Source organism: Lichenostomus cassidix, chromosome 10 (genome assembly GCF_008360975.1).
Source record: "Lichenostomus cassidix isolate B80296 chromosome 10, HeHo_3.0, whole genome shotgun sequence".
Lineage (NCBI taxonomy): Eukaryota > Metazoa > Chordata > Aves > Passeriformes > Meliphagidae > Lichenostomus > Lichenostomus cassidix.
This window is the reverse complement of record NC_139491.1, coordinates 19,079,837-19,101,665: the sequence shown is the minus strand read 5'-3', so window position 1 is coordinate 19,101,665 and position 21,829 is coordinate 19,079,837. Positions and strand designations below refer to the sequence as shown.

The 21,829-nt window shown below is 51.2% G+C and overlaps 1 long non-coding RNA gene across 1 annotated transcript; it reads left to right on the top strand.

Moving 5' to 3' along the window:
• The first annotated feature begins 9,869 nt into the window (after positions 1 to 9,869).
• LOC146432917 (uncharacterized) lies at positions 9,870 to 21,515 on the top strand. Its single transcript, XR_014854373.1, has 2 exons — positions 9,870 to 16,264; positions 17,211 to 21,515. It is a non-coding gene; the product is annotated as an uncharacterized LOC146432917 (long non-coding RNA).
• Positions 21,516 to 21,829: the final 314 nt, after the last annotated feature.

The window sequence follows — 21,829 nt, the reverse complement described above, 5'->3', positions numbered from 1 at the left end:
GTGACATATCTGGGAAAACAAAGCCCTGGCCCAAGTGCCAGCAGTTGCTACTCCCTCTTGTTGTTCCTTACTGTGCACCACGGACAGCTGAGAGACTTGGGATGGTGCAGCAGGAGACCACCTGTGACCTCCTTGTGTGCCCAGAGGTGGTGAACAGCAGCACAGCTCCACACAGGGGATCTCCCCTGTCATCAAACACACAAACACATTTGGGGTGAGTCATGGTGGTTCAGAAACTGTCTGGCTGTTCTGGGAGAGAAATCCGTAGCTGGCTGGCCTTGGATAAGTGAAATGTAAATGCTCACAGTGGCCTGCCAAGATCTGAGTGGGAAAACCTTCCTTGGAAGAGGATTTCCTGTCTTGTCCCAAGGAGTCCCAGCTGCTGAGCGTGCTTTGTTGCCATGGCCTCGTGTCTGGGATTTGGTTTTCCCAAGACCTTGAAACCCTTTCCCCTCCCCAACTCCTCGTGGAGCTTGATGTAGCCTGTCTCCAGAAATGCAGCTGTTTGCTCCTTCTCCGGAATGAGAGAATATTTCTACTTTCTTTCCTTGTGCTCTGCAGTGACCTAATTACTTAACTTTGCATAGCAGCCTCTTCCTACGGCTCTTGCCAAAGAGCTCATCAAAGCCTCCCGGCCCGGCACTGGGGGAGCTGGATTATTAATCGGTCTCTGTCAAGGTTAGAGGAGATGTTTCCTCCTCTTGTGGACAACTCTTCCAGACAAATCTTTGGCCTTTCCACTCAAGATCACTCTCAGGCAGCTGGGAGGGTGTTGGAGTGATGCTCATTCTTAACGTAAGGCTCCTCCAGGCTGCACTGGAATATCACACACTTAATTCTTGGCATGACTTGATCCGTTTGGTCTTGGGATGACTGGAGGAGTGTCTGGTCTTCCTCCTTCCTTGATAAAAGGAGGCTCATAAATAGCCATATTCCTCTTGTGTTAGGGAGACTGGTGCCAAAGGCTAATGCAGGCCAGATCTCTCACCTCTGGCTGTGATTCCCCAAACCTGTGATATCCAAGAGCTGTGGCAGTGGACGGAGCAGGGAGACGTGTGAGAGGTGCACGGAGCAGGGAGACATGTGAGAGGTGCTTCAAGCTCATGTCCTGCACTGGGATTTCACGTGTGTGTGCCTGTGCTGTGTGCAGGAACAGCTGCTCGGGCTGGCTCTGACCAGAGTGCTGCTCCACAGGAATGCAGCATCTGGGAAGGAGTGTCCAGCCAGCCCCAGGCACTGCCTCCCTTCTCTGATGGGGTTCTGTGGGGGCAACATGGTACAGACCTGCCCGTGGGACCAGAACCAGCAGTGGGTCTAAATCCACTAAACCCCCCTGGCCACCCAGTGACCCCACTCCAGGAGATCATTTGGAGTAATATCAAAGGACAGGGAAGTAGGAATTGAGCAGGAGACATTTGGGAGGATGCTGGAAGTTGCAGTCAAAGTCGAGGGAGCTGGATCTGACTGGCGCGGGATCCAGGACATGAGTGGGCAGAAGACAAGTGAGGTGGTTTAGAGTCACCCCATCCCTTCCTTCCTTGAGCAGCTCTGCCACTGCCACCTGCTCCCCCAGCACCACCACCCCAGGACCTGTCCCCTGCCCAGGGGCTCCTGCATTGTGCAGTCCTTGGGCTGGAGAGCAGCACCCAGTTCCCCCATCCCACCCTGCACTGTGGACTGCCCATATCCATCATCCTGTGGCTGCTGGTACCCAGCACGTGCCTCTGCTCCTGGGCAGCAGCTGCCAAATCCATTTGCTCAGCAGGTGTGTTCTTGCATTCACTGGGAGAATAGGCTTTTTGGAAGAGAGGGGGGAGAGAACAGAGGAAAAACTGGAGGGGGGACAGAAGGAAATAAAAGGAAGTAGAAGAGAGAGGGAAAAAGTAGCAAATGATTGGAAGAATTAGAGATGGAGTGTGGAAAGGACTGTGTGTCCCCCGTTGCTTTGAGCACTCAGCAGATCCTGTGGTGTGTCTGCTTTATTACTGACAGAGTTCTCCCTTCTGTCGGCTTGTTTCCTAATTGCTGGTCTTGTAAACTGCTTGATTTATGGCTCTGTTCATCAGTTCTGGCCCTCGGGTATAACATGCTTTTCCTTCCAGGCTGGGAAGTGAATAACGAATTAACAGCCTGCCTTAGGTTCAATGAGAAGCTGAGCATTCAGGGATCTTTATTGGGCTGCACGTGCCAAATGGAACTGCTTAATTTTTACTTCTCATTCACGGAGGGTATTCAGGGTATTCAGCGAGTCCTTCCCCAGGGCAGCAGCGGCGCTGTGGCTGCATGGTGCCTTTGAAGTGTCCCACAAGAGATGCCACCAAGGAATGGTTTCGCTGTTGGTTTGCACAGAGAGCTCAATCTGCTTCCTCGCAGCTTGCATTGTGTGCCATACACGTTTGTCTCACACAAACTTCCCTTCAGAACAGCCCAGGAATGAAGATGAAGTCAGACAACAAATGGCCCTGCTGAGCTGGAGCTGTGCCCTGTGCTGTGCCAGCAGCCATCAGCCAGCCCCTGGCTGTCACCCATGCACTCACCCCTGGGAACAGGTTTGTCCTAAACCCTGGAGAAGGCTCCCTACAGTCAGTGTAGTTTAAATCTTCGCTGAGTGACTCAAGTAGCTCTGCTCCCACAGCTCTCCACAGCAGTCCAGTGCCTTCCATGCAGCTCTGATCCTCGTGGCTCCATGGTCACACCACCATGCACCAGGTTTAGGGAGCAACCAGGCCTTGGAATGATAAGCGCAGGGTGGGAGGTCCCTTGGGTGCAGGGCCTGGCTGTTCTCCTTGCCCCATTACAGGACTGTGGGCAGGAAGTCACCTCATGTCACCCCAGCAGCTCTGCACCCCCCAGAGATGCTGTGGGGGACACATCATGAGAAGGAAATGCCTGTAAAACAACACCTTCGTGGAGGAAGAAAATTCTTGTAAAGAACAGAGAACTGCTGTAGCAGTGCATTGTACTCTGTGAGTACAATGCTCCACGAGCTCAGGGCCTGCAGGTCTCCAGCAGATAAAGTTTAAGCTGACACTTCCCCTCAGGGCTTGACAGCTCTGCCCTCCTGCCCTCAACAGCCTCTCAGGATGCTGCTGCTGCCTCTGAGCTGCTTCATGGCTGTGGCAGGTGAATCTGATGTGCCTGGAAGGGCGACCTTGGCATTGTGAGGCTGCAAGTGAAGGACAGCCTGCGAAGTCGAGTGCAGCATTAATGAAAGGCTGCAGCACCTCAGGCACTGTAAAAATTCTGTTAGAGAGAGAGTTTTAACATATCTGCTTAGTCCTGATCCAGCCCTCACTTGTTTGTGGGAGCTCAGCTGGATGGAGTGTTCTCTTCCAAGAATCCTACAGCAGGGAGAGCTGCTGGTGTCTGGTTTTGCTCTTGGGGCACATGGAGTAAAGCAAAGCAGAAATAAACTGCAAGGTGCAGCATTCCTTTCTTCAGAGCATTAGCAGCACACCTTGATTAGATGGTCATGGCCATCCTGTGTGCTCTGCTCCTGCCTTGCTTCCTTCCCCTCATGGGTCTGTGGGTGCAGACACCTGGGAAGCTTCTTAGGAGCAGGGAACAGTGCCTTGGAGCACCATGAGCATCTGGGATCATCATCTTTGACTTCTCACAAGGCTTAGGAACCTGTCCAGCCCTTTCCATCAGGATCCCTCTGTTTTTATTTAAAATCCATGATTTCTCACCCAGCTGCTGCCTTCCAGCAATCCCAGCAGCAGATCTTGGAGTGCAGAGCAGGAGAGGACACAGCAATGTTCTTCACAGGACACAAGCACCCATCTCCCATGGCTGCAGTCATGTGGTTCCTCGTGCCTCATACTCTGGGATCCAGGAGCACGAGAACAGATCAAAAGAGCTCTTGCTTGCACTTCACGCATCCTATCACCGAGAATTCTAACAGCTAATCACTAAACTAGTGTGAATATGTACCCAAAGTCCAGGTGTTATCACTTCCTGATAAAAACCCTTGAACTGTGTTTGGTTCAGTATGTGAGTGTGCTCATGCCCTGCAGAATCCATGCCACACTTCCTAAATTGCATGGCAGGCAGGATGGCTCAGGAACAGGAAAGGTAGAAGGTCCAAGGTCCTGGCTGCTGAGATCAAAGGAGCAATAGTCCAGGATCCATGCTGAGGGTGGGCACAGAAGGTGCCTGCACCCTTCCCCTCCTTGCATGCACAGGTTGGAGTAGTTTCTAAGCTTGAGTCCAAGTCCCCTCCTCTCTGGGTGCTGCTGTGACAGCACAGCACAGGCAGCCTCTCCTCTGGCCTGTTCGTCCTGTTCACACTGCACAAGGGGCTGGAAATGGGATCAGAGGGAGATGCTTCTCTTTAAACTCGATATTCATGTGGTGAGATCCTCCCTCCTCACCTCTGACCTGTTCCTGCCTGGCTGCCAGTGTGGATCTGAGCAGCACAGCGTTTAATCACCTTCTGGACGATTGGGCAGGAGCCGTTCCCAAGCTCTCCCTCCCCTGCCCGTGAGCAGGAATTATCTCGGGCTGGCTGTGGCAGTGTGTTCAGTAACGACTCCATCAGCGAGCGAGTTCCCGTTGCCTGGATGCAGGTTAAAAAAAAGCCTGCTGCTAGGAAGGGGGTATCTTACAGCTGAAGGTGTGATAGATGAGCGTCTGTTCCATCCCCAGAATGGGATTTTTTTAAGTTACTGTATTTCAGCAAAAGGTTATGGCCTCTCTGCTGTCAGGGCTGCTCCCGCAGCTCAGGGAAGTGGCTCTTCTGGTGTGTGTTCTGTGCAGGGCAGAGTCACACAGGGCTGGGTGAGGGCCCTGCTGACAGACTCTTCTGGTGCTGAGTCCAGTGACGCTGGGATCTGACCTCCGGCAGGAGTGGGCTCTGCTGGGCCTGCCCTGGGTCACCACAGCTGCCCCAGGACACTCCCCAGGAGGCACTGGTGGCCATCCAGCCCACTGCAGGAAAGGAAGGAGCTGGGGGGGGTTGGGGGTGAGCCCTGGGTATGAAGCTCAGGAACAGTGTTGATTGTCAGGTCGGAGAGCACAAGCAGGACTGTGCCCTGGGTAGAGGAAACTTCTGGACCAGCTGGGCGAGGAGGTTCTTCCTGGCTGAGCGCTCTAAGAAATGTTTGGTGTTGGAGCTGTGAGGCTCATCTCACCAGGCCTGTGCCCTCCTAGCACAGAGGGCAGGCTGCACACAGCATTTTGGTGGCTCTCACCCACCAAAGACCTTGGCCAGATGCTGTTCCCCAATTCTGAGCTCACGGTGACTGAATTCAGCCTAGGGAGCTCTTGGGGTGAGGGAATAGGGATTGTCACTGCCTTCCTTATCAAGCTGCAATCTCTGGAGACTTTATGGGCCCAGAATCCTTGTGTCCCATGGCTCTATTGTGGTGTCTGACAGTACAGGGCTGCCCTGAAGAGCACAAAGTGGATCCCTCTAAAAATGGCTGTGGCTGAGGGATGTGAGACATAGGTCTGGACTGGGAGTGCTCCTGAGGGACAAGCTGCGCTGTGGTCTTTTAAAACCTTGGAGAGCTATGGATGTGAAACGTGGGACACCAGCAGTATGCTGGTAACTCCTGAGGTGCATTCCCAATCCATCCATCCCTCCCATGGAGGGACAAGGAGGCAGAAGGGCAGTGCTCATGCACCTGCAGGGTATGGAAAAAGACAGCTCGTGTTGGCTGAGCCAGATTAGGGAGCAGTGAGAGGCCACCCCGGCTGGCAGATGGCACAAGGGTGTTCCTCAGGAGGGGGCAGTGACAGAGCTGGAACAGCTGCAGCTGGGCTCTGATTTTGCTGCTCATGTGCTCTCAGTGTGCTCTTCCCTCAGCAGCACTTGGAGCCTCCATCCCTTCTCCCTGCCCACAGGATTGCTTGCAAGCTAGAGGGAGAATCTGGTGGCAGGCCCCACAAATGTTTGAGTGCTTTCCAGATCTCTCCCACTCTCTGTAGCAGCTCTCAGCTTACTTGGAGTGAAGGACACAGATTAACTCCCAGTCTGCCTTTCTCTCCCCCACACCACCCATCAGCTCTGGCTCTGCACCCAGATAGGGATGGGCTTTATTAGGGTACCTGCTGGGTGACAGGAGACTTCTCTGATTGATCCATTTTGAGTTCCCTGGAGCCAAGTCAGGGATGCTGCACTGCAGAATTTGCTCTGGGCATTGCCCCTCCAGGTCCTTGGATAGTATCACACAATCACAAAATCATCCGTGTTGGAAAAGACCTTTAAAACAACCAATCCAACTTGTGTGCATAGAGAAGGGCTCACAGAGAGCTGGTCAGACTGGTAAGGTGTGACTAACCCTCAGCTCAAGCAGCCCAGGCTCCTCCTTTGAGATCCAAGACTTGGTCTCTAAATCGAGCCAGCCCAGCTCTGGTTCTGTGTCCTGCTTGGAATGAAAGGCAGAAGTTGTAGCCTGAGCTCCTGGGCTGGCCAGAGTTGTGCTGCCCCTGGGGCCGGCTGGGGCCACATCGCCTCTCCTTGCTGACAAGCTGGGGCCGCACGGGGACAGGGCAGGGGATGATCCCCTGCCTGGTGACCACCCAGCAGGTCCCCAGCACGCAGAGCCCCTTCCCCCCGGCACCGCTGCTGCGGGGATGCAAAATCCTGGCAAGGCAGGAGCAGAGAAAGGGAGGTGACTTTTCTCTCCGGTTGCTTTGTTTGTTGTTTAGGGATCGGGTGGAAGAAAGACTTTGCCGGCTCCATTAAGGAAGCCATTGTTTAGGTGAGGACTTATTTGTTCTTTGGGAAGAGGATCGTGTTTGCCTTCGGGATGGAAGGGGGGGGGGCATTGTGCAATGTCAGTTCCTTTTAATTAGTTGTTGTTTCATTAGTTGTTGTTTCTTTACCTTGGCTCTGTTTAGCCAGAGAAGAAGATTCTGAAAGGAGAATTTAAAAAAAGACAGGGAGAGGAAATAGAAACACAACCCAAAACTCACATGTGGGGCTGGGATTTGGGATCTGTGCTTCCAGCTTGTCCCTGCTGTGCACCCACTTAGCAAGAAAAGCTTTTACCACAGAGGCTGAGGGAGTGCCTCCTTGCTTTCCCACTATTCCTGGCCTCTCCATCCACTTCAGGGATGAATGAGGGAAGCCTGTGTCTCTCTGTGGTGGGATTCACGGCCATATGGAGATGAGCTGAATGTACAATAGCCCGTTTCCCAGGAGAAGGGGCCTGGAGCAGCAGCCGTTTGGCCCAGATGTCTGGGAGGGTTGTACCTCTCCCCCTTTTATGAGAGCACCTGGTCATTTTCTTTCATTCCTTCTGTCCTTGAGGTGGAGTGGAAAGAGCCGGGGATTAGGGTGGGCTGCTGAGCACAGGGATGTGTCCTGTCACCAGCTTTGAGGGTGTTTAGGCACGTGTTTGTCTGACCTTACCGAGAATGAGGCATTAAAGGGGACAGAGGATCTTTCCCTTCCCTCCATTCACATCCACCCATTTTCTACCCATTTTCCTCCCTCACAGCCTCATGGGGAGGGAGCAGGGGGAAGATTCCCCTCTGTCCTTCCTTCCGTGTCTCCAGGTTGCAGCTGCTCGAGGCTGGGGCAGTGTCGGGGCCCTGTGAGCTCTGGCTGTGCCTCGTCACCACTGCTTGCCCCCGAGCTGGAAGGTGGTGACAGCCGGGGAGCAGGGACAGGCAGCTGGCTCTGGCAAGTTGCAGGTCAGGGCAGGGTTTGCTTTTGTGCAGGCCATAAGGAAAGGAGCCCTCGTGGCACAAAGAGAGTTAAAAACGTCTGCATGAAAGCCCTGGGGCTGCCCGGAGCTCTGCAGCCCCGTTTCCAGGCTGGTGCTTTGCTGGCAGCCCCCGGAGCAGAGCTGGGTGCCTTCTGTCTCCTCTATTCTTCCGAGGGCACCTCCCCGCTGTGCGGGGCTGAGTGAGCTGGGGGTCACTCCCACTTCAAGCCGTGCTTTTCCCTTGCTTTCCAGCTCCTTAAACAACAGAGGTGTTGAGGGAATTTATACCTCTGCCTGGTAACAAGACAGATCAGCGAGACGCTGTCACGGTTTTGTGAGGGCTCCATAGATTTTTATTGCTTTTCAGTCCTTGGGTTCCCAACCTTCCTTTGGCTTGTAAATTGCCCGCAAAATGCAGACACAGCTTCTATTCTGTGAGTCCCTTTGATGATTTTATTTATATCTCTGGCTTTGTCTTGTCTTTTATTACAGGGAGACTGCAATTAATTATTATCCCATCAGCTTCTATTTAGGCTGACAGTACAATGCAGTGCACAGTGCCCAACCTTGCCCTGCCCCTGTGTGCACGAGCAGGACACTATTCTGGGGAGGAACAAAGGCCTGGCAGCTTCAGAAAGGAACGTGCTGCTAAAGGGCAGCTGAGAGGCTTCAATAGCACCAGCAGGGCACAGTTGTGACAGAGCTGAAGTGACCAGACATCCCAATTTAGTTGTGATGCTCCCGATTTTATCTTCTCATCTGCTGTATATTCCAGGCTTTTGCTCTGCTCTGTTCGAGCAGAGACAGGGCTCCTGTGTCTTTTTTCCCATGTCTCTGATTGACCAGATCTTTTCTTTTATTCATAAAATAGAAATTGCACCTGAGAGATCTGTAAACAAGTCCCTGCCTCAGTGGGGAGACAGGAGGTGCACACACTGAGAGAGATGAGCAGCAGCCTGGAGCGATCAGAGATCCAGGGAACATTTGCCTGGGGAGCAGACAGAGGGAACTGGGAGTGTTTGGGCAAGAGACCAACACCTGAGGACACCTGGTGATGATGGTCTGACAAAGAGGGAGGGATTGATCGGTGCTGGGAGGGCAAGAATGAACTGAACAACAAGAGATATTCAGCGTAGGTTCTGGGAAAGTGGTCAGAACAGTAACAGTGTGAGCAGATCTCCTGGGCTGGAGACGGAGAATGCCCAGGGCTGCAGCTTCTTCTGAGCCGTTTTGGATACATTTCTGGCATGTTCCATGTGTATGTGTCAGAAAGAGGTGCTGCCAGGCACAACCCTGAAATAATCATGACTGAAGACCTCCAGAAGAAGCGTCTGTTAGACAGGGAAATGTCTGATGGTAATTTCAGGGCTCATTTCCTATCCAGTCTTTGGTTTTGTACAGGGAATATCAGTTTTCTCCACTGGCCATCCTGTCACTAGAAAACCAGTGAAGCTGTTTTCACTCTTCCCTTTTACCTTCACATCTTGTGAGAAGGTTTGTTTGCCCTACAAGGATGGCACAGCGCTGATGCTGAGCAGTGCTGGTGATGACATAAAGGTGTTTTGACAAGATCCAGGTGAGTCGAAGCTGCTGTTAAAACAAATATTAGTTCACTCCACTCCTGCTTTTTTCTCTGGTTGTTTGATTTGTTCATTTACACCTGATCTTGGCAGCGCAGCTCTCGCTCTGACGCCCTCTGACCAGCTCATGACAATGGAGCAGAATCTCCAGGCCAGTGCCCTTATGAAAATTCCCTGTAGTTCTTCACTGGGATCAGCTCAGTTGGTCAGAGCTTGCTGCTGATAATGCCAGGGTTGTGGGTTTGACCCCTGTTGGGACCATTCATTTAAGAGTGGGACTTGATGATCTTTGTGGGCCCCTTCCAGCTCAGAATGGTTTGTGATTCTGTGATTCTGAATTCTACACCAGCTCCTCTCCTGAGCAGAGTCCACTCCGTGCTTCAGAGGAAGCTGGAAGATTAGGCTACCATGCCCTAAATTCCGAGGTGCTCCTCGCTCCCCAAATAACATGTGCTCACTGGCCCACATGGCTGCCAGCCATTGCCTGCCCGGAGTTTTTCAGTCCAAGGGAATGTGGCTGTGGGGCTGTGTGGGGAAGGAAGGGCACGTCTGGGCAGGGAGGCTGGGCAGACTGAGCTGGCTCTGCCCCTGCCATGGCCAGGGTGGGACAGGGTGGGAGAGCTGGGAGCGGCAGTGCTGGGATGCTGAGCTGGCTGTAGGAAACAGGCTCGGCTCTAGGGGTGTCTCAGTTCACCTCACCTAATTCACCTTCCTGAGAGAGCAGGTTGGGTGCAGTCCTGCCTGGGTGGAGCTGGGATGGCCTGGATCCCTGTCTTGTGGGAGAACTGAGCTCTGCTCTGCCTTGCTCTAGGTCTGCCCCGGGCTTGGAGGATGAAGGTAAAGGCAAGAGCAGTGGCTCCTGATTGCAGGTCTCCCACTCGAACACCTCAATTGGAAGCCAGCTCTTCCACCTCCATCCCAGTGGCATTTCTGCTGGATCTGTGATTGCTGCACTGAAATTACAACTTAATTCTGCCAGCTCTGAAGCCTGAACTAGGAGGGGTGGTCTTTACATCAGACATGTAATTACCTGTCTACAAAATTATGAACGTGTGCAAGGGAAAAAAGAGGGAAAAGCAAGATCTCTGTCAAACGGCAGAAAGGCTGTCATTTTCCCTGTTATTTTTTGGGTTGATTTCCTCCATTCACAGCTGTGCTTAATCCAGCTGGGAACCTGCTCCAGAGATCATTCTGCCTGATAAGCTGCCTTGTCACTGCTGACCCTGAGATCTGTAAGGACACAGGACTCGATGTTTGAAAGGCCTGGAAAAATTCTCCAATCTGAAGCATCTTAGAAACAGGAAAAAGCTGTTCTCCTGCATAAGAACATCTTTTTGTGGTGGCTGAATGCTGGCTGGCAATCAGGATGGCAGCAGTACTTGTTAAATGCAAGTTACTGGAATACTTCATTTTGGGACTAATTACTCAGCGCGTGGCTGCTCCGGCGATGCTGTGTAATTAAGGAGGAGCTTCCTGCAGCACTGCCATGATGGTGATGGTGCTCATCGAGAAGAGACTCAGATCTCCTGGTAGGGCACAGATTATGTGCTAATTAAGGGGTTACATGGAGTGCCATGTGTCCTGTGCTTGGAGACAGTATCTCCTCCTTTCCTAGAGATCCTTGGATTTGACCATGGTCCCAGGTTATCAAAGCCTCCCATCATTTCAAATATGTGCTTAAAACCTTTTGAAGTCAATGGTGCTTAAGGACCAACCTCAGTTGCACTGAGTTTTGCTGGCTGGTGAGAGATGAATCCTCACTGGTGCCTCTTCTCCCTCAAGGACACAACTCATCCCTTGATCAGCACAGCAGGCTGGGAATGCTGCAGTTGCTGTCACACTTAACTTTATTTAAACTCTTCAGAGCTTGAAAAGTTTTTTTCCCCCCAAGAAACTAAATGAGAGTTTATGTAGGAGGAAAAAAGTATCGTCACTAGCTATATTATTTTACCGTGCCAACCAGTGGGGAGGCTTGACAGAGGATTATATAGTGGAAAAGGCCCAGTTTTCCAGTGCTTTCATGAGTGGACCTTTGTTCTGCCTCTCAACTGTGACCATTTAATAACTACTCAACTGACTTTGCCCTCAGCACAATGTTGAATGTGGCTTCACTGTCTTGGAGAACAGGGTTGAAATTAAAAATGTAATTTAATGATTCAGGTGGTTACACAGATTACCCAATAGCTGCCTGTGGAGTGAGCCTTCGTGAGCATCCTTTGATACCAAAATGCTTCCCTTGACAAAATTTAATTCACAGGTGTTATGTGGTTAAGTTCCCAAGTCATGGAATCCCAGAACGGTTTGGGCTGGAAGGACCTTAAAAGCTCATCCCATTCCACCCCCTGCCATGGGCAGGGACACCTTCCACTATCCCAGGTTGCTCCAAGCCCTGTCCAGCCTGGCCTTGGACACTTCCAGGGATCCAGGGGCAGCCACAGCTGCTCTGGGCACCCTGTGCCAGGGCCTCCCCACCCTCCCAGGGAGGAATTCCTTCCTAATATTCCATCTATCCCTACCCTCTGGCAGTTTAAAACCACTGCCCCTTGTCCTGTCACTACCTGCCCATACAGAAAGTCTCTCTCCCTCCTCTCCCATCTTTAAGTCCTGTGTGAGGAATCTCTACTGAATGTTCAGCCAACAGCAAAATGAAAAAAAGTCTCTGCTTTGCCTGAAAGAGTTGGAAGCAGATTTAGACATCTTTGCACAGTGAACTCTGGGAGATGCCCGAGTTGCTCTGTCCTCTGGAGAGCTCTGGGTTGAACCGAGGCAGGCTCAGGGTGGGAGGGGAAGCCTGGGAGGAAGGTGCTGTGCCTAAAGGTGGCACAAGAGGACAGGAGCAGAGCTGGAATTGCACCCCAGGCCCCAGCGAGTGCCTGTGTGCTGTGCCAGCAGCAATCCCTGCAGGCTGGGGCTGCTCCTTGGGGCCTGGCACCTGCATTCTGCTGCGAGCAAACCCTTGAGGGAAGGACATTATTGCCCACGGTGGTGGGGAAAGAACTGTAAGAAACAGTTTTCTGTGCCCTGAATTATTGAGGAAACCTGTCTTTCCAAAAAACCCAAGGCAGTGAATTCCCCTAAAGCCCTGTTTCATTGGAGAAAGATCTCACAAAATCACAGAATCGTTTAGGTTGGAAAAGCCCTCTAAGGACATCAAATCCAACCATTCCCGCAGTATTCCCAAGGCTACCACTAACCCATGTCCCCACGTGTCACATCCACATGGCTTTTAAAACCCTTCAGGAATGGGGACTCCACCACTGCCCTGTGCAGCCTGTTCCAATGCATAAAAACCCTTTCCATGAAGAAATGTACCCCAATATCCAAATCTAAACCTCCCCTGGCTCAACTTGAGGCCATTTCCTCTCATCCTGTCCCTTGTTCCCTGGGAGCAGAGCTCAATCCCTACCTGTCTACACCCTCCTGTCAGGGAGTTGTGCAGAGCCAGAAGGTCCCCCTGAGCCTCCTTTTCTCCAGGCATCTCTTAAGATGATTGGAATGTCATCTGCTCCACAGGTCCCAGCCAGGCAGTGGAACAAGGGACAAGCAAGTTTCACTTTGAGGGAAAATCCTCAGTTTTCTTGAGGTAAAAACAACAGGTTTTTCTGATGGTCTCCCACACCAGATCCTTTGGAACTGACTCTTCTGCCAGTCAGGGATAGGACAAGAAATAGTGGATTTGGGTTGCAGTGGGAAAGATTTAGGCAACATGTCAGAAAATTCCTCCTTTGGGGAGGATAGTCTGGCCATGCAACAGCTTTCTATTATTATTATTTTTGGGGGTTTTTTTAGTAGTTTTTTAGAGGTGAAAGGCAATGGTGGGTCTCTGGTTGGAAGCTCCAAGGTGGACCTGTTCCTCTCTCACTTGCCCATGGTGCTTCATCAGTGTCCACAGAAAATCAGATAAATTCCATTTGGAGTGGTTTTGCCAGGCTTAATTCCTGGTGCTGCATCTCTCTGAAAGGAGTCAAGAGTCCTTGACTGTGGCTGCCCTCTCTGCAGTGATAATTCTTTTGTGCCTCCACTTGTTCCTGTACCCTCTGGCTCACTTTTAGTCTGGCCCATTCCCAAAACAACCCCAAAATTCCTGTGCTTGATCCCAACAGAAATAATAACAGGAGGCAGAGATTCCAGAGGAATGTTGTTCTGAAATCTTCCTTTACAGTTAGTTTGCAGCTTAATTTTTTTTTTAGGATGAAAAAATTTACTGTAATAGCAGTGAGTCAGCATGGATATATTGCAGGTAAATCATGTCAGACTAATTTGATCACTTATGCTAATGAAATAACTATCAGGCTAGATAGTATAAATCTATCTGCTTGTCCACAAGGCTTTAAGAAAATTTTGCCTGATGGATTATGGCCCAAACTCCCTAAATGTAGGTTAAAATAATCTATTATTGAAAAGGGTAAAATACTGGGAAGAAAGCTTGGAGCTAAGGGTGAGAGTCAGCAAGGAGGGGACTGAGCAGCAGATTGTCTGCTGGGGCTCTTTAATATTTTTATTAAAGATTTACGGGACATGACAGCGTGTAGGGTCATTAAATTTGTAGTTATACAGAGCTAAAGGGATCAGGCAAGACTTACTGGTCTTTCTTTGCAGAGAAATTACTTTTTGGCAGTAAAATCTTGCTAAATTATGTAGGGAGACGAAAACATGATCCTGACTGGACCAGGATGCTCCGTGGCAGTTGCAGAGCTGGAGATACAAACTGGGGTGTTTAGGGTGGAGATGGGGAGGTTTGTATAAGGAGTGTGGGGGGAGAGAAACCACCTGCAGGACACAGAGAGAGTTTTCCTTCATTTTAAAATTTTTTGGGGTCCTTAAGACACTCTCACCACTGATATTTGCCCCGCAGTGTTTGATAGAAAGTAACTGGGGGCAGTTTTCTGAGTGGTGTGCTGACTGTGCTGCTCCTGGGGCAGTGGGCTGTGCTCTCCTCCCCCAGCCTCTCCAGGAAAAATGCTCAGTCTTGGGAAGATGTTCTGTAAGTAGCAGCTGATTTGTCGCATGAGATTCTGAGCAGGGGAAGAGTGAAAATAACAGGAGAGTGCTTTTTCCTCTATTTTGGTCTCTGATTTAAATCAGCTCCTGAGGCAGAATTCATTTCTGGGAGAAGAGTGATGCCTTTGAATTGCGATTTCTGCAAAGGGGGAGAACAGCTGTGTTTCAGAGCCAGTGGAAGTGTCTAAAGGAGCCCAGTTACACTTTCAGCATACCCAGATGTCACACTCCTGATTCCTTCACCACTGAGAGACTGGACTGCAAACCTTATCATTAGCAGAAGGGCAAAAATATTAACATCTAACCCAGAAAATAAATCTGTTCAATAAATCAAAGATAGAAGCGAAGATGAAATCTGAAATCCCCGTGGAGTGGGAATAACTCATTCCTGGTGCCAGTTCAAAATCAACCACCACAGGAGAATGTAATGATCCTGATGTTTAGTGAAATTGGACTTGACACTGGCCAGGGCCCTGTTATTTTGGTTGGTTAGGATTGGCAATTGTTTGCCACCCATTAGAAATCCCAGTAACCTGTTCTAAGGGCAGGCAAATTAAGATTCCCTCTCTCTGTGCACGATTACTCATCACACCACAGCTCCACGTTAATTGGAAAATAACTGGTGGCTGAGCACATCTTACCCAGGCTGTCATCACAGCCTGGGAACGCCGCGCTGAGCTCACACACAATTTGTTTTACACACAACAGCTCTCAAAAAACTCGCAGGAAATTAACGCTCCAATAGCTTATCAGATGCAAAGATAATTATTAATTCTTAATGATCCTGGTAATTTCTTTATGGGAATTCACCTCCGTTTCCTTCAGAGCCTCCAATATGAGAACACATGGTTCCCTTCATGAACCTCAGCTCTGGTTTTTCTTTTATTCAGAGCCTGACAGTGAGTTGGAGAAGTCTGAGGGTTTGCTGGTCCAAGCCAAGCTCCCAGAGCATGGACTTCTGAAGGCTGCACTCACAGACAACGTGGAATCACAGAGTGGTTTGGTTTGGAGGGACCTTAAAGCCCATCCAGTCTCAACCACTGCCATGGGCAGGAACACCTTCCACTATCCCATGTTGCTCCAAGCCCTGTCCAACCTGGCCTTGAACACTTCCAGGGATGGGGCAGCCACAGCTGCTCTTGACAACTGTGGGTAACCAATGAGCTCCAATCATACCACCTTCTCTCTCCTGCTAGTGGGAATCTTGTTTGGCTAAAACAGAACAGAGTGGAATGGGAGGAGATTTAGGTAATTGGGATGTGTAAATTCTCTGGGAAACACCAAGAGATCCTGTAGGGAGACAAGCAGGGCCAGAGAGGCTTCCCATAGGTCCCACCTGCACTAGGAAGCAGGAAGGTGCAACAGGAACAGATCCAGGGAGTCAAACATCCAGTGCTGACCCACTCTATTTTTTGGGGGGTCTGGCCCCATAGCTTGGAGCATTTAATAGCAGTGTGGGTTCTGTGGGTCTCTGGAGCTCCTGCCATGGCTGAAAGGACTCCAATTCTGTAGCCTGGACCTGACTGTAGTAACTGGAAAGGTCAGGAGAGTCCCCTCTTAGGGGCTGCCCTGCTCCAGACAAAGCAAAGGCTGACCCAGGCACGGGAGGTGCAGGGAGCTGTCAGAGCAGCTGCTCCATCCCGGAAACAGCAGATGAAAGTTAATCTGGACATGCACAGCCTGGTTTATTGTTTTGATAACACATTCGCTCTGAAATGCTGTTGTTCCAGGGAAGCAATAGCTCGCAGTCAGGAAGTTGCTTGTTTTGTGGTTAGAATCTCTGCAGCTCCCAAGGGAGGGGATGGCACTGTCTGGGCAGACTTGGAATCTGCCAAGAACACTTGCACCTGGTACTCCACCTGGAATGCAGTCTCCAGTAGAAGAGTTGCCATGGATGATGTGGGATTTAGGAGCCAAGAGAGGCTGTGCTGTGTGGGACACAGCACTGAATGGGAGCAGTGAGAAGTGGAGTTCACCCAGTGACTGACACGAGCTCCCAGCTTGCTTTGGCAGGAAGCTGTACAGGTAAGATCAGTTTATTCAATGCATTCACTTTTTTTATCTAGGAAATGCATTCCTTGTACCCCACTGCCTCAGTCCTGGTGTTGTTTCCTGTGCATCCAAACAGCAGCTGTATTTTCACTTGTGACAGTTCAGCTTGCACAAACCAAGGGAGAGATGGAGAAAGACCCTTGTGCTTCAGTGTGATGATAGATTGCTTTTTATTTCTGCTCCAATGCCAGGTCTGGATTTGAAATAGAAAAGCAGGATCCTGTTTTGTGGAGTAACTTTGGGAGGGAGCCCTAAAGGAGGAATGTAAGACAGGGCTGGAGAGATCAGACAGGAAGCAGGAGAACAAAAGCCGCCAGTGTTGGGGATGTGGGAGCTGGTGCTGGATGAAGCAGGGCCTCCCGCTGTTCACCGCTCGCTGCTGCCCTGGCCAGCCTGGCATCCTGAGCAGGGGGAATGCAGGGAAGAGCTAATCTGTGGAAACAGAAGGACAGACTTAGCTTGAGAAGATGAGCATGCTGAGCTGGTTTCTGCTCTGTTACACCCTGAAACCTCACTGATATCCGTGCAGCTCCCCAGCTGGAACTCAGAGCAGACGGGGGTTCTTTATGCATTTTCTCCAGAGCCAGACTGGTGAGGATTTGGTGAGGACTGCAGAAACTGATACTGAGATTTTCAGCTCAGCAGGAGGGAATCTCTGTTTGCTTAATTTGGGAAGAGACAGCCCTATAACTTACAGTATGTAAAGCTTAAGCAGAAGTATCCCCTTGTGTAGAGTTCGAGGCAGCCAGAAAAAGCCTTTCAGGCTGCCCGAGCCATTCCACAGGCTTCCTCCATTCCTTCAAATACAAAGAGATGCCTGCTCCAAACAGTTTGTGCAAGGGCTAGACTCCAGTCTACTGATCCAGGGATTCTGACATCACGTGTAGTGTAACCAAGCCCTGTGTAATTTCTCCCACAGGTGAATTAAAGAGCCCCTTCTGGAGAATACCCGGCCTCATCATTTCACCTAGTGCCCTGGGAAACTCTCCCAGTGCTGGACATCCTGCATGGCTGTTTCTGTTAGGTTTTACTTCAAGCTTCAATTTGCCGTTGTCTTGGAAGAGGTATCGTTCCCAAAAACCCTCCCCACCAAGTGCCATCCCATGTCAGCTCCTGGAGCAGTGGCCAGGTCCCGTGTCAGTCACATCCTTGACAAGCCACCACCTTGGGCTCCTTCAGGAGAACGCTGGGCAGCTTCCCTTTCACAGCTCCAGGGTCACTGTTTGACTTCGCAGAGTCGCTCCTGTAATTTTCCCTCTCTCCATTAAGGAAGGAACAGAGACTGAACATGGCTTTCCAGAGTTCCTGGAGCTGTGAGCCAGAAGGAATCCTTCCTGCTGGAATCGTCCATTGTCCCTTTTAAACACCAAGGGATCACAGTCCCCCCTTTATGGCAGCTTTAGGGCTACAGCAGATCTCCAGTGCCCTCCAAGTCCTTTTCCAGACAATTCCTTTCCAAGGCAGCACCCTGTCAGTGTAGCCTGTGCTTCTGGTTCCAGATTTCTTACCTTGCATTTGACATTTTCAATCATGTTCCATGGCGTTTGGCCAGCTCTCCCTCATGTCAGATCCCAGTGTATTGACAGCCCAGTCCTGCTTCGTGTTCCCCTCCCACCAATCTCATTGGCATCTGCAAACTTCCCCATGACAAGGATTTATACAGAGTCATTTAGATCATTGATAAAAACATTAAATAAAATGGCAATGGGAGTTTCACTCTCCTTTAATCCCAGATATTTTTAGCCAGTGTAATATTGCTGTATGTTTATTGAGTTGTGGCTATTGGAACATCCAGTAAATATGCCTTTGGAGAACAGCCATTTTCCAGGAATGTTTTCCACCTTAAATGTGCATTCCCAATCCATTATGCTGGCAACTGAGGCAAGGCCTGGGAAGACAGAAATGTGGAATGCACAAGGTGTGTGTGTCACTGCTGGTGCAGGTGTTTGCACAAGTGTAACCAGATCATGCTCTGTGCTGTTGAGGCAGCTTGCTGACCTCTGGATCAGGAATTGACTCCTTGGCCTTCCCAGGTTGAGCAGGAGGTTCTCCCATGTGGATTGCAGCAGTTTTTGGGCTGAAGGTGCTGCTGTTTGGGAAGAACTCCTGTTCCTGGCTTTGTGAGTAGGAGGCAGGCCTGGGTTGCAGCTCATCACAGTCACCCAACTCTGCTCTGTGCCATCGTGTGTCAGCCAGGCTGGACATTGTCCCTGTGGTGGTGCCCACCACCTAAAATGGTGTCAATGCACACTTTGAATGTTTCTTTTCAGTTGCCAGCCTGGATCCCAGCAGGGACCAGGGCTGGCCTGACTGCCATGGACTGAGCTGGACCTGCAGGTTTATCTAGAGGCAGGCAGGCATGCATGGATCAGTGCCAGCATTCCCAGTATGGCAGAGTGGCAGGATGATACCTTGGCCACAGACTATACCTTTGCCACCAAGCCTCAGGTTTTGTGGGTTGTTCAGGACCTCTCAAGGGGCAGCCCAGGAGCTCATTCAGATCCCTGGTTATGAGGTTAAAAAGCCAGGGAATTGTTTATAAAACCCCCTTAACCCTCCAAATCTGCAGCTGCCACCTGCCTTTGGGAGGTGTCGGCATGGTAGGATCTGGCTTCCCACTTCCAGAGGGCAGGGTTAGATGGGATACTGGGGAGAAATTCCTCCCTGTGAGTGTGGGGAGGCCCTGGCACAGGGTGCCCAGAGAAGCTGTGGTGCCCCTGGATCCCTGGAAGTGTCCCAGGCCAGGCTGGACAGGGCTTGGGGCAACCTGGAATAGTGGAAGATGTCCCTGCCCATGGCAGGGATGGAATGAAATAATCTTCAAGGACCCATCCAACCCAAGCCAGGCTGGGATTCTGTGGTTTCTGATTCTATGATCTGCCCCCTTTGCAGCAGTTCCCAAGAGCACATGTGTCACTGTTGGAGAGAGGGATGAAGGCACCTCTTCTGCTGGCAGCCAGGTAGCAAATCTCATGGCAGAAATACATCTCAGAGTCTCAGAACTCCTCAGAACTGGTCAGAGATCCCCAGAGCATGAAGGAAATGGTTGATATTCAGACCTTGGTCTTTGGCTACACAGGAGCTGAAAGCACAGGCACAGCTGTGCCTCTGGGAGAGAGGCCTGGGCAGCCTTTGGCACAGGAACAAGAGCTCTCCCGTGCCCAGTGGAAGCAGAGGAGTAATCGTTAAAAGAAGGTGACTTGGCCTGCATGGGTCCTTGGAGCTGCCTTGGTGTGCAGAGCCCTGGTCTCACTGTGGGGTCGGCTCAGCACAGCCAGCTCTGGAGGAGGGTTGTGGCTGGGGAGCTTGGCAGGGCAAAATAAACCAAAGGGAGTCCCTTGGACAGGAATTAGGAATTCTGACTGTACACGGTATTGTCCAACTGCTCCATCTCAGGCTGTTGCTCATGGCAAGAGGGAACAGGAGGGGAAGGCAGCTGAGCTACACTCAGCTCAGTGTGGCCTGGGAAGGCCTTGGGCAGCCTATCCCCCATCCCTGTCTGCTTTTCATTATTGTTTTTATAGCCAGAAATAAGATCTTTATTGGCTTTATTCATCTCCTGTCAGATGTCCAATCAACATCTGGCAACGCAGCAATTCGCAGAAAGTGCTGACCTAGTGAGAGCCAGTGGAGCAGGAGGTGTGCAGGCAGGTCTCCATCCCCCTTCCCACCCCTGGCTGCCCTTTTCATCATCTTCCCAGCCCAAGTGGGATGTGTGCCCCACCTCACTGGATTTCAGAGCACCATGGTCCTGGGAGATCCTGGGGTTAGAAGGTGCCTGAGGAAATCTCTGGGGTATGGAGATAGGGGCAGGAGGAACTGAGGAGGAGACAGGGCATCCCAAAAACTGCTCCTGGGCTGGAGTTGGCCCATGCATGGGGAGGAGATTGGACCAATGGATGAAAGAGGAGCTGACCATTCCTTTGAGCAGTGCTGGGCCAGTGTAAGGGACAGGGCACAGCAGCTCAGCTCTCCCTCCTCCCATTTGCCTTCACTTGGATTTGCACAACACTCGGACCTCAGGCATGAAAATGCAGGGATCCTTCTCGAGGTGTCTTTGATAGAGTTTCCTGTAGATTAGAAGATTTTAAGATCCAGCAAAAGATTCAATAGAGAGGAACCCATTTTTATTTACTTGGGTGCATATTGGCCTCGTAATAAAATGGGGTGTAACAAGCCAGAGGCAAGTTCTGTTCCACTCGGAGATTAGCCGGAGTGTGGCTGCTCCAGCAGGTCCAGCAGGTTCCCTGTCAGATCCCTGGGCTCCCACACTGGATCTCTTGAGCCCCCTTTTCCCACACAGTCCCTCCCTTACTCCTCCCTCAGGTGTGGGTGGCTTGGTTTGTGCTGGATTGCGGTTCCTGCCTTTCCACATCTTGGCTTTGCTTTGCCCCCTCTCCTACATTCCAGCTCCAGCCAGTTAGTCAGGGCAGTTCCTCCCTCCTCTCTGCCAGAGTCTTCTCCCCACCTTTTTGTCTTTTTCTGCTGGCCACCTCTGTGGGAAGTTCTCTCCTGTTGCTGTGGCACTGTTCCTGTCCCTCCAATTGTGCTCCTATCCTGGCCCAGCTGCTGCCCAGGTCTTTGATGTGCTCTCCTGCCCCATAATTCCTCCATGGGCTCTGCAGCCCCTCTGGGAGCCCTTCCCAAACTTCCACCCCGAGACAGCATCTAACCAAGGCCACTTGGTAGCCTCTGGTGGTTTTGTCACCTCGTGCCTGCACTTTGGTGCCTGTGATGAGTGGAGCAGGCTCCCCTTTCCTCCTGCCCCAAAGTGGAGCCAGGGCAGATGGTCTTTGACTTCAGGGGAGAAAATCTGTACCCCAACATGGATATTCCCCCTGGAGTGGCAAACCTTGCCATGAGACAAGGACTCAGGCCCTTGTAGCCCAAAGCAATGCCGGGTACCTGCAGCCTGCTCCCATCCTGCCCTTTTTGGGACACACAGTGTCCCCAAGTCCCCAGAGTTGGGTATGTGTGCCCATCCTCTGCTCCAAACCCACAGCAGGAGACATGGATCACTCAGAGAAAGGTCTCGAACTGCCTCATCAGCTGCCCACTCATGTGAGCAAATGCCACCAGTGGGAGCCGAGGCATCGCAATCCAGCCCAGAATGCTCCTTTAAAGACATTTCAGCAGCTCAATTAAGTTTCCACTTGTGTGTTTTCCTTCCCCCCCCTTTGCTTTCATGGTCATTTAAAACAAATAAAGTGAACAGAACACGGCAGCGTGATAACCACCCTTTAATTCCCTTCCCACGGGTCTCCCGATTATTTGGTGATTCAGCGGCAGCAGGGGGAACGTTTACGGAAAGGAAGGCGGGAGCTTCCCACAGGGCCCCCGAGCACTGGGGAGGAAATACGTGCCTCGGGTTCTCCTTTTCAGCCCATGGATGTGGTGAACGCAGTGCAGAGCCCGGGCCCTGGAAGAGCAGCGGCCCCGCTCTCAGTGCCCTCGTTGTTCTCGCATTGTGCTCTGGGGATGGGCACCAGTGCTCGGGATGTATTTCACGCTTCTGTGCAAACACAATATGAGATGAAG